Source organism: Notamacropus eugenii, chromosome 5, assembly GCF_028372415.1.
Source record: "Notamacropus eugenii isolate mMacEug1 chromosome 5, mMacEug1.pri_v2, whole genome shotgun sequence".
NCBI lineage: Eukaryota > Metazoa > Chordata > Mammalia > Diprotodontia > Macropodidae > Notamacropus > Notamacropus eugenii.
In genome coordinates, this window is record NC_092876.1 from 136185730 (window position 1) to 136200258 (window position 14529).

The following is a 14529-nucleotide window of genomic DNA, read 5'->3' on the forward strand; positions in this document are numbered from 1 at the left end:
TGTTGATTAGTCATTTTCAGTTGTGTCCAATTCTTCATGAATTCATTCGGAGTTTTCTTGGCAAAGATACTAGATTGGTTGTATATTTCCTTCTCCAACTCATTTGACAGATGAGGAAACTGAGGCAAGCAGGGTTAAATGACTTGCCCAGGATCACCCAGCTACTAAGTGTCTGAGGACAGATTTGAACTCAGGAAGATGAGTCTTCCTGACTCTAGGTCCCATGCTCTATTTACTGCATGACTAGCTACCCTATAGATTATAGTAGTTGGGTGGATTTGTACTGTTTGCTTTACTGGAACCAAACTCTAGCCATGTAAAAGCTAGTGTCAACATGGCAGGTCTCCATTGTAGTGTCCTAGTGATCTGTCATTGACCAGTGCTGTTCAACATTTTTATCGTTAATTTGAATGGAGATATAGATGTCGGATGCATCCAATTTGCAGGTGATCTAAAGCTGGGAGGAAGAGCTAATGGCATAGATATGATTCAAAAGAATCCTGAAAGGTAACAATGTAGTGAGATGAAATTGAATAGGGACAAATGAAAAATCTGACACTTGGATTAAAAAAAATCAATTGTTCTATTACAAGATGAGATAAGGGTGACTATACAAGGTTTCCTATGAATAGGATCTGGTAGTTTTAGACTTCAAACCCAATATGACTCAACAGCATCGGCCCCACCCCACCTCCAACCAAAACCAAAACAATACAATCTTATATTGAATTAAGAATAGCATGGTATCCAGACCAAGGAGAGGGATAGTCATAATGCCCTCTGCTCTGGTCAGACCACATTTACAGCAATATATTCACTTCTAGGCACATTTGAGGAAACACATTGTCAAAGTATTATTATTCCAATAAAAAAAATTAAAAGGCCTTTGTTGAGAGCCTACTTTGTGCCAGGCACTGGGGCCAAGCACTGAGGATACAAAGAAAAAATGAAAATATTTCTTGTCCTCAAGAAGCTTATATTCTAATGGGGAAGTTTGCATATACATAAATAGATGATTTCATGATAGAGTAGATACCAGGCAAGCTAGGAGAGCAGAGTAGATAGAGGGCTGGGCCTAGAGTCAGGAAGACCTGAGTTCAAATTGGACCTCTGACACTTATTAGCTGTGAGACCCAGGGAAAGTCACTTAGCTTGTTTGCCTCAGTTTCCTCATCTATAAAATAAGCTGGGGAAGGAAATGGCAAACCACAACAGTATCTTTGCCAAGAAAACCCCAAATGGAGTCACAGAGAGTTGGACAGGAATGAATAAGATAAAAGGGTAAGACATTAGCACCTGGGGAAAGGGAGGGAACTGGGAAAGACCTCTTATCTAAGTTGGAACTTGAGCTAAGTTTTGAAGGAAGCCGGGGATTCTAAAAGGTGGAGGTGAGGAACAAGAGAATTGCAGTCATAGGGGACAGCCAGTACAAATGTGTGGAGGTAGAAGATGGAATGTGATGTATAAGAAGTTGTAAGTAGGCCAGTATGATGGGAATGCAGAGTGAGTGGAAAGGAATAATGTATAAATAGAAAGGAAAGAGAAAAGGGGACCAGGTTACGAGGCATTTTAAAAGCCAAACAAAAGAACTTATAGTAGACCCTAGAGGGAATAGAGGGCCACTAGAGTTTATTGAATAGAGGTAAAACAGGGTCAGACCCGTACTTTGGAAATCACTTAGGCAGCTTTGTGGAAAATGGATTGTAGGGGAGAGATGTGAGGCAGAGAGACCAGTTAGCAGGCTGTTGAGTTGTCCAGATGAGAGGGGAGAATTTTGGTTTTGTGAGTGAAAAGGGACTTAACATGAGAGATGTGGAGATACAAACAACAAGACTTGACAACTGATTGGTTAAGTTGAGAGGAAGATGGGCATTGAGGATGACAGAAAGTTGCAAAACTAGTAGGAGGATAGTGTCTTGGAGAGTAATAAGGGAGTTCAGAAGAAGGGTGGGTTTGGGGAGGAAAGATAATATACTCTGTTATATACCTATTAACTTTAAAATGCCCATGCCATATTCAATTTGTAATGTCCAATAGCCAGATACAGACACACACACACATCTACACATACATATACATACATACACACACATGTATACACATACATACACACATACATACAGATCTGAAACTCATCTGCACAGAGATGATCACTGAACCTAAGGAAATAGATGAGATCAGCAAAGGGTGAGTGAGAAAGCAGAAAGGGGCCTAGGACAGAGCTTTGGGTTATATCCACAGTTAGTCATCATCATATAGATGAATATCCAGCCAAGGAGACTGAGGAATGGTCAGACAGGAGAAGCAAGAGAGAGCAGTATCATGAAAACCCAGAAAAGAGAAAGTATTCAGGAGAAGAAAGTGGTCAGCAGCATCAGATGTTAGAGAGAAGTTAGGGAACACTGAGAAAATGTCATTAAATTTGGCAATTAAGAGATCATTGCTTACTTTAGAAGGGACAGTTTTGGTTGGATGATGAGGTCAGAAGCCAGATTGTGGAGGATTGGAAGAACCTGAAAAGCAGAAGTTAGAGACACCCTATGTGCATAACTTTCCTAAGGAATTTAGCCATGTAGGGCAGAAGAGATACAGGATAGTAGCCGTTGATCTTTCCCAATTTCAATGGTAGGGTCTAGTGAGTGCTTTTTAAGAATAGGGGAGATGGGTATATTTGTAGTCAGAAAAGAAGGAACCAATCGGTAGGGAGAGACTAAGCACTAGACAGAGGATGGCAGTGGGTGCAAAATGCTGGAGAGGGTGAGAGGGAAGGAGATCAAGATCAGCCTTGACAAGAAGATGGAACATCTCTTCATTAGAGACTGAACTGAAGAAGGAGACAGTGGGATATGATGTCTCAGAAGGACATAATTTTTCTTCTTCAAGGGAAAAAAGAAAAAGAAAAAACCTTTCACCCTTCCCTACTCTTCATCAGGTAACACTTAACATTTCCATAGAATGTTTTAATTGATGCTAAAGTCTATAACTCTAAAATGCCTAGGCATGTTAGCATAGTGGATAAAAGTCAGATTCAAAGTTAGGTTTAAGTCTCTGACATGTATCGACTGTGTGACCTTAGGTAAGTTATTTAACACCTTAGCGTTCTAGGTACTTATCTGAGACTATAAATTGCAGAAAGGGCACCAACCTTCATTAATAATAGAGGACATTTTGGCTTTGGACTTTCCTACACCGATGAAATCACCCATCTAGTCATTCTTTTAAAGAAATCACAGCCCTGTTTCAGTTATGAGGCCTATGCTTACCAAACAGAATATTAAAAAGTTTTCCCACAGAACTCTAAAGCCATTTCTGTGCAGTTAGAGAGCAAGAATGTGCAGTGGACCACGTCTGCATAGTTCGGTGTTGTTTTCCAGTAATGCTTTGTGACCTTGAAACAAGAGCCCTGGTGAGACAAGGTTAGAAGCAGGAGACCTTAATACTTCTGGGTTTAGAAACTTGTTTGAAAAACACATCTGAGTCATTCAAGGCCAATTTGATATAGAAGGATGGGCATGGGAGGTATGTATCTACCATGCCATCTTCACAGCTGTTGTTGAGTCATTCAATCATGTCCAACCTTTCATGACCCCATGGACCATAGCACGTCAGGCCTTTCTGTACGCCATTGTTCTCTCAAAGTCTGTCTAAGTTCATGCTCATTGTTTCCATGACACTATCTATCCATCTCATCCTCTACCACCCCCTTTTCTTTTTGCCTTTAATCTTTCCCAATATCAAGGTCTTTTCCAATGAGTCCCATCTTTTCATTATATGGCAAAGTATTTAAGCTTCAGCTTCAGTATTTGACCTTCCATTGAATAGCCTGAATTAATTTCTTTAAGTATTGACTCATTTGATCTCCTTGTTATACAAGGGACTTTCAAAAGTCTTCTCCAGCACCACAGTTAGAAATTGATGATTCTGTGGTGCTCAGATATCCTTATGGTCCAACTCTCAGAGTCATACATTGCTACTGGAAAAACCATAACTTTGATTATATGAACATTTGTACTTTGTATGATTGCCTCAATAGAGAAACATGAAGCTTTGTTGTATTCTAAGCTCACATTGGGGATAGTTGCATAACCCTACTAGATCAGGCCCTTGTGGATACTTCCTTAATTCTACCAATTTCACCAGTTTTAGCTTCAAATGGCCTACAGACTTTAAAGTTCACCTCACTCTCTACATCCTTACATGTTTCTTTCCAATAGGATGCCTCTCTCTAACCTTTGGACATTTGCTCTTATTTTCTGTTCTCAGACCTCTTTGTTTTATCAAATATTTAATATTTTCAAGGCAAGTCTAAAAGTAGGACATCTCTCTTCTCCAGTTCAGCCCCCACATAGCTGACAAATTTAAATTCTTAATATGTAGAACTATGTCACTCCTCTACTGAAAAATCTTCAGAGATTCCTTACTGCCTCAGGGATAAAATAAAAATTCTCATTCTGGCATTCAAAGCCCTCCATCATCTGATTCCCACTTACTTTGTCACTCATTTCATATTATATCCCATCACACTTTCCATTCCAATCAAATTGTCTCATTAATTACTCCTTTACATCACAGCCCGTACCTTGCCTATTTGTCTGTGGACTGGTACTCCTCCATATCTGGAATGTTCTTCCTCTTCACCTCTGTCTATAGAATCCCTAACTTCCTTCAATGTACAGCTTACACATAACCCCCTACATGAAGCCTTTCCTGAAGCCCCAATATAATTATCAATCTTGCTCTTTTGAAATTACTTTGTATGTATGTTGGATTTGTATGTGTGTATGTATGTACATGTTGTATTTTCCCAGTAGAATGTAAGACCTTTGAGGCCCTCCCTTGTGTGGTTTTTTTTTTTTTTGGCTTGGTATACATAGAACCTAGCATACTGCCTTCTTTGTACTAGATAATAAATAATACTGGTTGATCCAAACATTCCGAAAAGCAGTTCAAAGAAAGTGACCAAAATGTTCATGCTCTTTATTAAGCAACTCTCACTGATGGTCATATACCCTAAGGAAGTTGATTTAAAAATGTTCCCTCCCTTGTTAAAATAGTTATATCAGTACTTTTCGTAATAGCAAAGAACTAGAAGCTAAATAGATGCCCTTTGTTTGGTAAATGACAAAGCAAGTTATAATATATGAATGTAATACAATATTACTGTTTTATACCATTTCAAAAAACTACAAAAGTGCATAAAATATCTGGGGATTGACCTACTAAAGCATGCAAAGACTTGGATAGATTAAATTACAAATCTTAAAGACATAAAGAAGAACTTAAACAACTGGAAGAATATTCAGTGCTCATGGCTAGGCTGTGCCAATATCATAAAAATACAATGCCGTCAAAATTAATTTACACCATACCAAACTACCAAGGGAAAACTTTACAGAACTTGATAAAATAACAATAAAATTCATTTGTAAAAACAAAAGATCTAGAAAAGTGAAGGGAAATGATGAAATGCAATTGGGGTGAACAGAGATATAGCACTTCTATACTTCAAACTTTATTATAAATCAACAGTCACCAAGACCATCTAGTATTGGTTAAAGTATAGAGAAATAGACCAACAGAACAGACTAAATAAGAGAGATTCAGAAACAATAGAACTCAATAACCCAGAGTTTGACAAAGTGGAAAATACAAATTACTTAGAGAGAAACTCCTTTTAAAAACTGCTGGGAAAACTGGAAAGCTGTCTGGCAGATGCTAGGCTTAGACTAACATCTCACACCACACCCTACAATACACTCTAAATGGACATGTGAGTTTAACATTAAAGATCATACTATTAAAAAAAAGTAGAAGGGAAGCAGATTATCCTCTCACAGACATGGGTAGATGTCTTCTTAACCAAACAACAAGAGTTAAAGGCAATTTCAAAAGATAAAATAGGTAACTTCAATTACTTGAAAATGAAAAACTTCTGCATAGACAATATTAATGAAGCCAGAATAAAAAGGGAAGTGGTTGAATAGGGAAAAAGAATCTTTGCATCAAATTTCTCTGATAAGAGTTTGGTATTCAAGATATGCAAACAATTTATACCTCTGTGTGTGTGTATATACACACACATACATATATATACATATACATATATGTATCCCATGTATGTGTATATGTATATCTGATAGCCATTCTCTAATAGATAAATTATTAAAGGACATGAACAAACAGTTCTCGAATATTTACAACCCCATGAAAAAATGCTCCAAATCACTAATAAGAAGAGGAATTCAAATCAAAACAACTCTGAGGTTTAATTACACACCCTGCAAATTGGCAAAATGACCAAAAAGTGGAACAGTTAATGTTGGAGGGATTGTGGAAGCATAGGAATACTAATACATTTTTGGTGGAGCTGTGAAATGGTACAACCATTTTTGAAAGCAATTTAGACTTATGCAAATAAAGTGACTAAAATATGCATACCCTTTGAACCAGAGACTTCTTCACTAGGCTTATACCTCTAAGAAACCATTGATAAGAGGGAAAAAAATCCCTATATGCTCCAAAATATTTATTGCAACAGACTTTTTGTGATAGCTAAGAAATGAAAACAAAGTCAATGCCCATCAACTGGGGAATGGGTAACAAATTGTGGTACATGAATGTAATGGAATACTACTATGCTGTAAGAAATAATGTATGTGATGAATACAGAGAAACATGGAAAGATCTATATGAACTGATGCAAAGGGAAGTAAGCAGAGCCAAGAAAATTTTATATGTATATATATCATATATATGTATATACACACACACACACATATATAAATATACATTTATAGTTACCATAACAATGAAAAGAACAACTACACATTGAAAAAACAACAGTAAATGTAATAAAAGCATAAAGGTCAAATGGGACTCAAATGAATAGATACAAGAACATATCCCCAACCTACCTCTTCATGGAGGTGTGAGGTTCATAGGTGCTACACAGTACACTTATTTTGGTACTTTTTCAATGTATTGATTAGTTTTATTGCCTTTTTTCTCTCTCTAAAAAAATATTATTTGTCATATGGGATGGCTCTCTGGCAGGTAGAAAGGGAAGGCCCATTGGATCTATGGTGATATAAGAAATAGAAAATAAAAATAAAGATTTATTTTAAAAAATATTATTGGACAAAACTTGATCCTAAAGAATAAGGATGAGAAGACCTTTTTAGCAGAGGTAGGATACTCTGGGTGTGTGGGATGCTGCATCTAATATATTGGTTAGCTTTGCTAAACTTTTTTCTGTTTGTCTTTTTTTTTTGGTGTTGCTATTTGTTATAACAGATGGTTCTTTGGGTAGAAGATTTGGAAGGGATACTTTGGAATCTGTAGATAATAAAAAAACCCAACTATATCAACAGATGTTTACTTTAAAATATGCATTGAATTTAATTGAATATTCAAAATGGCATTGTGAGCCATTCAATAAATCACAACCAACAGATATTTTCTAACACCTTGAACTTTAACTGATTGGTACAGTAGATCTTTCCAAGTTTCCTGGCTAGATTAAAAACAAGTTATCCCTGTCCTACTGAGTCTGAGAAAGGACTCTTATCAGTGGTCACATTGGGCAGGGAGAGAAATTGTGTGAGGAAATTGATTTCAAAGACTGAATGTGGATCTGAACAGACTTAGTCCATTGGATAGTGTATTGGAGAATCTGAGCTAATTTTTTGGATTAAAGGCATACTTTATAAATAAAGAGGGCAAGTATGTGTTACCGTGGATAGGAAGATAGGCCTGGAGTCAGGAGGATTCATCTTTTTGAGTTCAAATCTGGCCTGAGACACTTACTATCTGTGTGATCCTGGGCAAATCACTTTACCATATTTACCTCAGTTTCTTCATGTGTAACTGAGCTGGAGAAAGAAATGGCAATGTCTTTGTCAAAAAAAACTCCAAATGGGGTCATGAAGAGTCAGACATGACTGAGATGATTGAACAGCATCAACAAATATAAAAAAAGAACAAGACACATCTAACCACTGTATGACTGGGTCTGACAGCCATAGTGAGAATGGGGTGGGGTGGCAGACATATTTGGACTAAAACCACTTTTCAGGAATGAGGGAAAGAAGACTGAAGTGACATTAAAAAAATGAAAAGTACAAGTGGAGTTAGACACATATTTATTTGACTGTAATTGATTTGAGAAATCATCTAGGGTTAGCTAGAAGAAATATCTTTTCATAACTTTAGAACACAGCAATTTATATGCTCTGTATGTTTTCTTTTAAAAACAGTTCTATTCTGCACTGATGAAGCACCTAGTGTACGCAAGTCACTGGGCTAGGTACAAAACTTAGGTAGAACATGGTTGATGCCCTCATGGAATTCTAGGTTAGTGGACAGATAAGAGACACAAAAATACTTCTAATACCTGAGCAGTGTCTGTGTGGGTGGGGAGGGAGCATGAGGCGAAGTCAACAGCTAGTTCAAATGAGGAATTTGAGAACATGATTGGGATTTCTGTAGCAGTGCTTCTGATTCAGAACAATGAGCTCTTGACCAAGGATAGGATATGTCTGATGAGGCTGGGAAGATAGCATTTGCCTGGAGACTTGGAGATCTTCAAGAGGACTTTAAACTGAAAATGGAGAAGGAGTGAGAAAACAAACATGTACTAAGCCAGATGTCACAGAGAGAGGCAGACATGACATGGGAAGGAATGCAGAAATAATAACTGAAATTTATATAAGGCTTTAAGACTTGTAAGGTGCTATACAAACATTATTTCATTTGATAGCTACCAACCCACTGACAGAAATAGTGCTTGTACCATCATGCCCATTTTACAAATGAGGAAACTGTATTTCAGAGATGTTAGATGATTTGTCTGCAGTTATATGAGGAGGACATTTCAGAAGCAGGATTCAAATATAAGGTTTCTTGACCTCAAGACCCACAAACAACATGCAAGAAGAGAAATCCAGGTATCATCAAAAGAACATTGCATTTAATCACCCAATTGGCAAGCATTTATTAAGCACCAACTGCATGCTAGCCACTGTGCTAAATGCTAGGTATGCAAAGACAAAGGTAAAACAGTCCCTGCAATCAAAGAACTGACATTTAAAAGGATAGAGAGAGATATCAGAGGACTTAGAGCCAACTCAACAACTGTGGGATCTTGAACAAAAGTCCCTCTTAACAGAGCCTCATTTATAAAATGAGGAAGTTGGACTAGATAATTTCTAAGGCCTCTTAAGGCTAGAAATCATGTGATTCTATCGTAAGGTAAGAGGGATAATGATATTTGTGGTTTCAAATGGTGACCACCTCTCTTCACCTCTCAGGAGGACCCTTGAGACTGAGACAGATTTCACTTGTTTTCATAGTAAGCACTAAATGAATAATGACTGTTACTGAGGCATGTTGTGATGTGATTCAAGATTGATGAATGATAAGAGCTGGGTATACCTTATTTAAAAAGGATTGCAGGGGGAGGTAAGTATGATGAAGAAGAGTTGGGCAAGAAACACTAGAGGGAGAAATGAAAGCAATATAGTCATGAGAGCATATTATGAGACTGCCTGGTCTGATGAAGGAAACGGGTGCTAGAAGCAATTCAAAAGTTGGCAAGAAGAAAATATAGAGTAGTGGTAGACTTCAAATTCACCAGACTTCTGTAGAAAGGGAGAAGAAGAAGAGAACGGAGTAGTAGAACAAGAATAGAAACCTTTCTGTTAAATATAGAATAGCAAACATTCTTGGCTCACTTTGTTGTGCTTCCAAGGGAGAGAAGAACTGTGGATCATATTCTGAGTAATAAGTAGGAAGTAGTTTCTAGAATAAAAAATGATAAGAATCTTGGGAAGAAGCAATCACACCATTTAACAATTTGAAATAGATGAGGAGAAAGCCAGGCATAGACTGACATGCATCTTAGATTTGGGGAGAATGGATTTCAAAGAACAAATATGTATGGTCCCATGTCCTAAGATTCTTTAAAAGAAGTATACCCAAGAGAAGTGAAGCACTCAAGAATTAAAATCTGAAGACAAAAATAGAAGCAATTTTGAGAGAGGAAAGGAAGAATTGTTTAAAAAGGACTAAAAGATAACACAGGGGACACATTTCCCAACTTAGATTTTTTTAAAAGGAATGCACAGAAAATAGAAACTGGACATGAATATAAAGCAGTGGCAAGATCTAGTTAAAGGGGTGACTGTAAAGTGTTGGAATTCGGCAAGAGTGTAGGCTGGCAACCAATGTTAAAATAAACAAAAAGAGCTTTTTAGGTACCATGAGAGTAGAGCAAGACTCAAGTAATGGATGGCTCATGGCTTAGGGTGAATGGGAAGATGAAGATGATAACAATGTCTAATACAATTCTTAGACCATTGTAGACGCTCAATAAATGTCAAATGTTTGTTGAATGATGGAGAGAAGGAAGAATCACTCTATTCCTAGTTGACTTCTGTTTTCTCCACCAAGAAGAATGACCTCCAGTCTGGGAAATAGAGCAAAAATGGTTCACTGGGAATTTAAACACAAAACAAGATGGGAGTGAGAGAATATCTAGTTAGACTCAAAGAATTCAACTCACCATACTTGGATGAGGTTCACCTAAGAGTACTGAAAGAACCTTCTAGTGGATTTGCTGGGTTGCCACTGGTGGTTTTTTAATAATTGTGTAAAACAGTAAAGATGCTGTATTATTGGAGCTGGTCAAACATTTATTTTCAATAAATGGAACAGGGCCAGATTCTTCAAACTATAGTCTGGTGAGTTTGATTTTAATTTCTGGCAAAATTCTAGTATGTATTATTAAAAGGATAGTTTGAAAGCTCTTGGAAAAGGGAAGTTATAATCACTAATAATAGTACTATCTAGTATATGTACATATCACTTTCTGGTTTTTAAAGTACTTTATATACATTACTGTATATGATACTAATAATGAATGAGGCAGGCACTGTTATTATCCCCATTTATAGAGACTGAGGATGAGAGGTTAATTGACTTGCCAGGAGTCACACAGTTATTATATATCTAAAGCAGGATTTGAACTCAGTTCTTTGTGACCCCCAAGTCTAATACCTTATCCATTGTATTACAGTTGTGAGGACTTATGGCAAATGATGCCAAAATTTGGTTGCTTGGAGAAGTTCGTCAGTATTGTGCATCAATTTCATGCTGTAATACTTGCCTGGGTTCTGCATCACGGACAACACTCTCATGCTTTTCCAGTCACCACTGGAGTGAAATAAGACTGTATGCTTGCTTCCATGCTTCTTAGAATGATGTTTTCTGCCATGTTGTCAAATGTCTTCAATGAGGAGGAGCATGGCATCAAGATCAGCTACTGCACTGATAGTAAATTACTTAACTTGGAAAGACTACAAGCCAAGACTAAAGTGGAGGGAGAACTGGTGCATGATTTCTTATGCACTCGATGATTATGCACTTGATGCAGCTTCTGAAGCTGAGATGCAACAAAGTATGGATAAATTCTCTGCTTTTTTTGCTAACTTTGGTCTTACAATTAACACCAAGAAAATATCAGCCAGCACCATGCCATCCATACCTGGAAACATTGGTTACAGCAAATGGAAAAGTTTTGAATGCTGTGGATAAATAAGTTTACTTAGCAGAGTACTTTCCAATGATGTACACATTGATAATGATGTGGCCACATGCATTGCTAGAGCTAGCTCAGTGTTTGGAATCTTAGGAGAGAAGAGGTATTAGACCAACTACCAAACTGAAGGTCTACAGAGTTGTTGTACTGACCTCATTATTGTATGTCTGTGAAATCTGTTCAGTATACCAACCCCATGCTGGGAAACTGAATCACTTCCATTTGAATTGCCTTAGAAAGATTCTGGAGATCACCTAGCAGGATAAGATACCAGACATTGAGGTCCTTTCTTGACCTAAACTGCTAAGCATTCAAACCCTGCTGTAGAGATTACAACTCTGATGGGCTGGCCATATTGTTCAAATGCTAAATGTATGCTTGCCTGAAAGACTATTTTATGGAGAACTCACACAAGGCAAGAGCTCACATGGGTCTCTCAAGGTCTCTCTGAAGAACTTTGGAATTGGTTGGGTGATTGGGCAAAGGACTGCCCAGCATGGTGCACCTGCATCAAAGAAGGCACTGTGTTCTATGAGCAAAGAAAAATAGAAGTAGCTCAAAAGAAATATAAGATGTACAAATCTAGAGACATCTCTCCTCCAAATGTTCATGTGGACTACTACCTGTGGTAGAGCATTCTGAGCTATATTAGTCTGATCAGCCACAGTTAACACACTGAAACTTGACTCTAACATAGTGATATCATTTTGATCCTCTTCGAGACAACAACCAGCCAAGAATTCAATAGGGGCAAGATGAAAACTATGGTTCAAGATATGGATTCTTAAAAAAAAAAAACCTGTGAGCAAAATGAATGGAGGTATAAAACTTAGCGTCCAGTGAGGAATGACTATAGCCCAAGTTGACTGGAGCATGGAGTACATGGTCAGAAATAATGTGAGATAAATTTAGTTTAGGTAAATTGGCAGCATATTGTGAAGAGCTTTGAATGACAAATTAAGGAGCTTAAGCTTTATTCCCTTCAATAGGGAGGCACAGCAGATTTAGGGAATGGGCAACTGTCATGACCAAATCTATGTAAGGGTGGGTGAACCTACTAATTGTGTGAAGGATAGATTGGAGGGGAAGAGAAGTGGAGGCAGGGACACTGGTTAGGTGGTTATTATAACAGTGCAAGTGAGTGGTAATTGGGGTCAATGGTAGAACAGTAGTAGTAGATGAAAAGATGCATTGAATAAGGGGTATTATGTAATTGAATATGAGATGTAAAATAGAGGACAAGGAGGACCAACTATAAGGCCAGGATTTGAACATAGGAGACTCTAATTTTTCTGTCTCTTTTTGGTTGCTGTTTTTCACAGTTTAGGTAATTATGTGACTTAACATCATGTGACTTACATTGTAGTAAAGAAAAAAGACACACAGATATCACTTGATAAGTTCATGATAGTTTACAAAAAATAGGTTCTAGGTAAGATTTGAAGGCATAGGCCAGCTAGGTGACACAGCTGATAAAATGCTGGGCCTGGATTTAGGAAGACCTGAGTTCAAATCTGTCCTCAGACACTTGAGTGTGACCCTGGGCAAGTCACTTAGTTCTATTTGCCTCAATTTCCTCATCTGGAAAATGATCTGGAGAAGGAAATGGCAAACCACTCCAGGACAAACTCAGAGTCACTAAGAGTCAGACATAACTGAAATGACTAAATGACAACCAAGAACAGGGGAGAATGACAGTGTTGACTGGGGGAACACTTGGTCTTTAAGAGATAAACAGGAATTTAATAGATTAAGCGGGATAAGAAGTTATGGTTGAGAAGTAGGTAGGATGGAGTAGTGTGCTGGCATGGGGACTAAGAAGATTTGGGTTCTAATCATACTTCTGGCACCTTGGACATATCCCTTAACCTCTCAGTTCTCTAAGCAATTTTCTTTTATTCCATTTTACATTATATTTTACTTTTTCCATTTAACCAAAATCATTTTCTCTACCTCCTATCCCACCCCCATTGAGAAAAAAGAAAAATTAAACAACGTATCCACTATGTCTGACAGTATATGCCATATTCTACTCCCATAGCCTCCCACCTTTGCAATGAAAGGAAGGAGATGGATTTTCCTAGCTCTTCACCAGAACCAGGTTTGATTCCTAAAATTATACAGTTTTCAGTTTATTTTGTTCTAATTGTTCTTCCAGTATGTTTTGTTGTAGTCATCGTGTATGCCATTATCCTCTTTCCGTTTACTGCACTCTGCATTTGTTCATTTATGTCTTCCCATGCTTCTATGAATTCTTCATATTCAACATTTCTTACAGTGCAGTCACTCAATTTCTATGCCACAGTTTGCTCTTCCCCAATCAATGGCCAACTAATTAGTTTCCAGTTCTGAGAAGTGCTACTACAAATATTTTGGTGCATATGACATCTTTGATATATAAATCTGATATACACACATGTATCTGTATAGCTTCTTCACTGACTAGAATAGATCTCACTGCTATCAAATGTGCGTCTATACATACACACACACACACAAATACACACGTACGTGTGTGTGTGTGTATGTGTGTGTGTAGCAGTTAGGTGCATAGAGCATTGGGCCTGGAGTCAGGAAAAGGAATCTTCCCGAGTTCAAATCCAGCCTCAGACACTTACTAGTTCTGTGACCCTGGACAAGTCACTTAACCATGTTTGCCATGGTTCCTCATCTGTAAAATGAGCTGGAGAAGGAAATGGCAAACCACTCTAGTGTCTCTGCCAAGAAAACCCCACATGGGGTCATGAAAAGTTGGACAGAAATGAAAATGACTGAACAACCACAATAATGGCACCAACTCGTGTGTGCACGCGTGGGTGTGTGTGGATTTAAGGGCATAGGCATTTTAGTCAGTCTGTAAACATCATTCCAAATGGCTTCTCAGGCTAGTTGGAATAGCTCCTCGCTCTATCAGCAGTGCCTTAGTGTGCCTG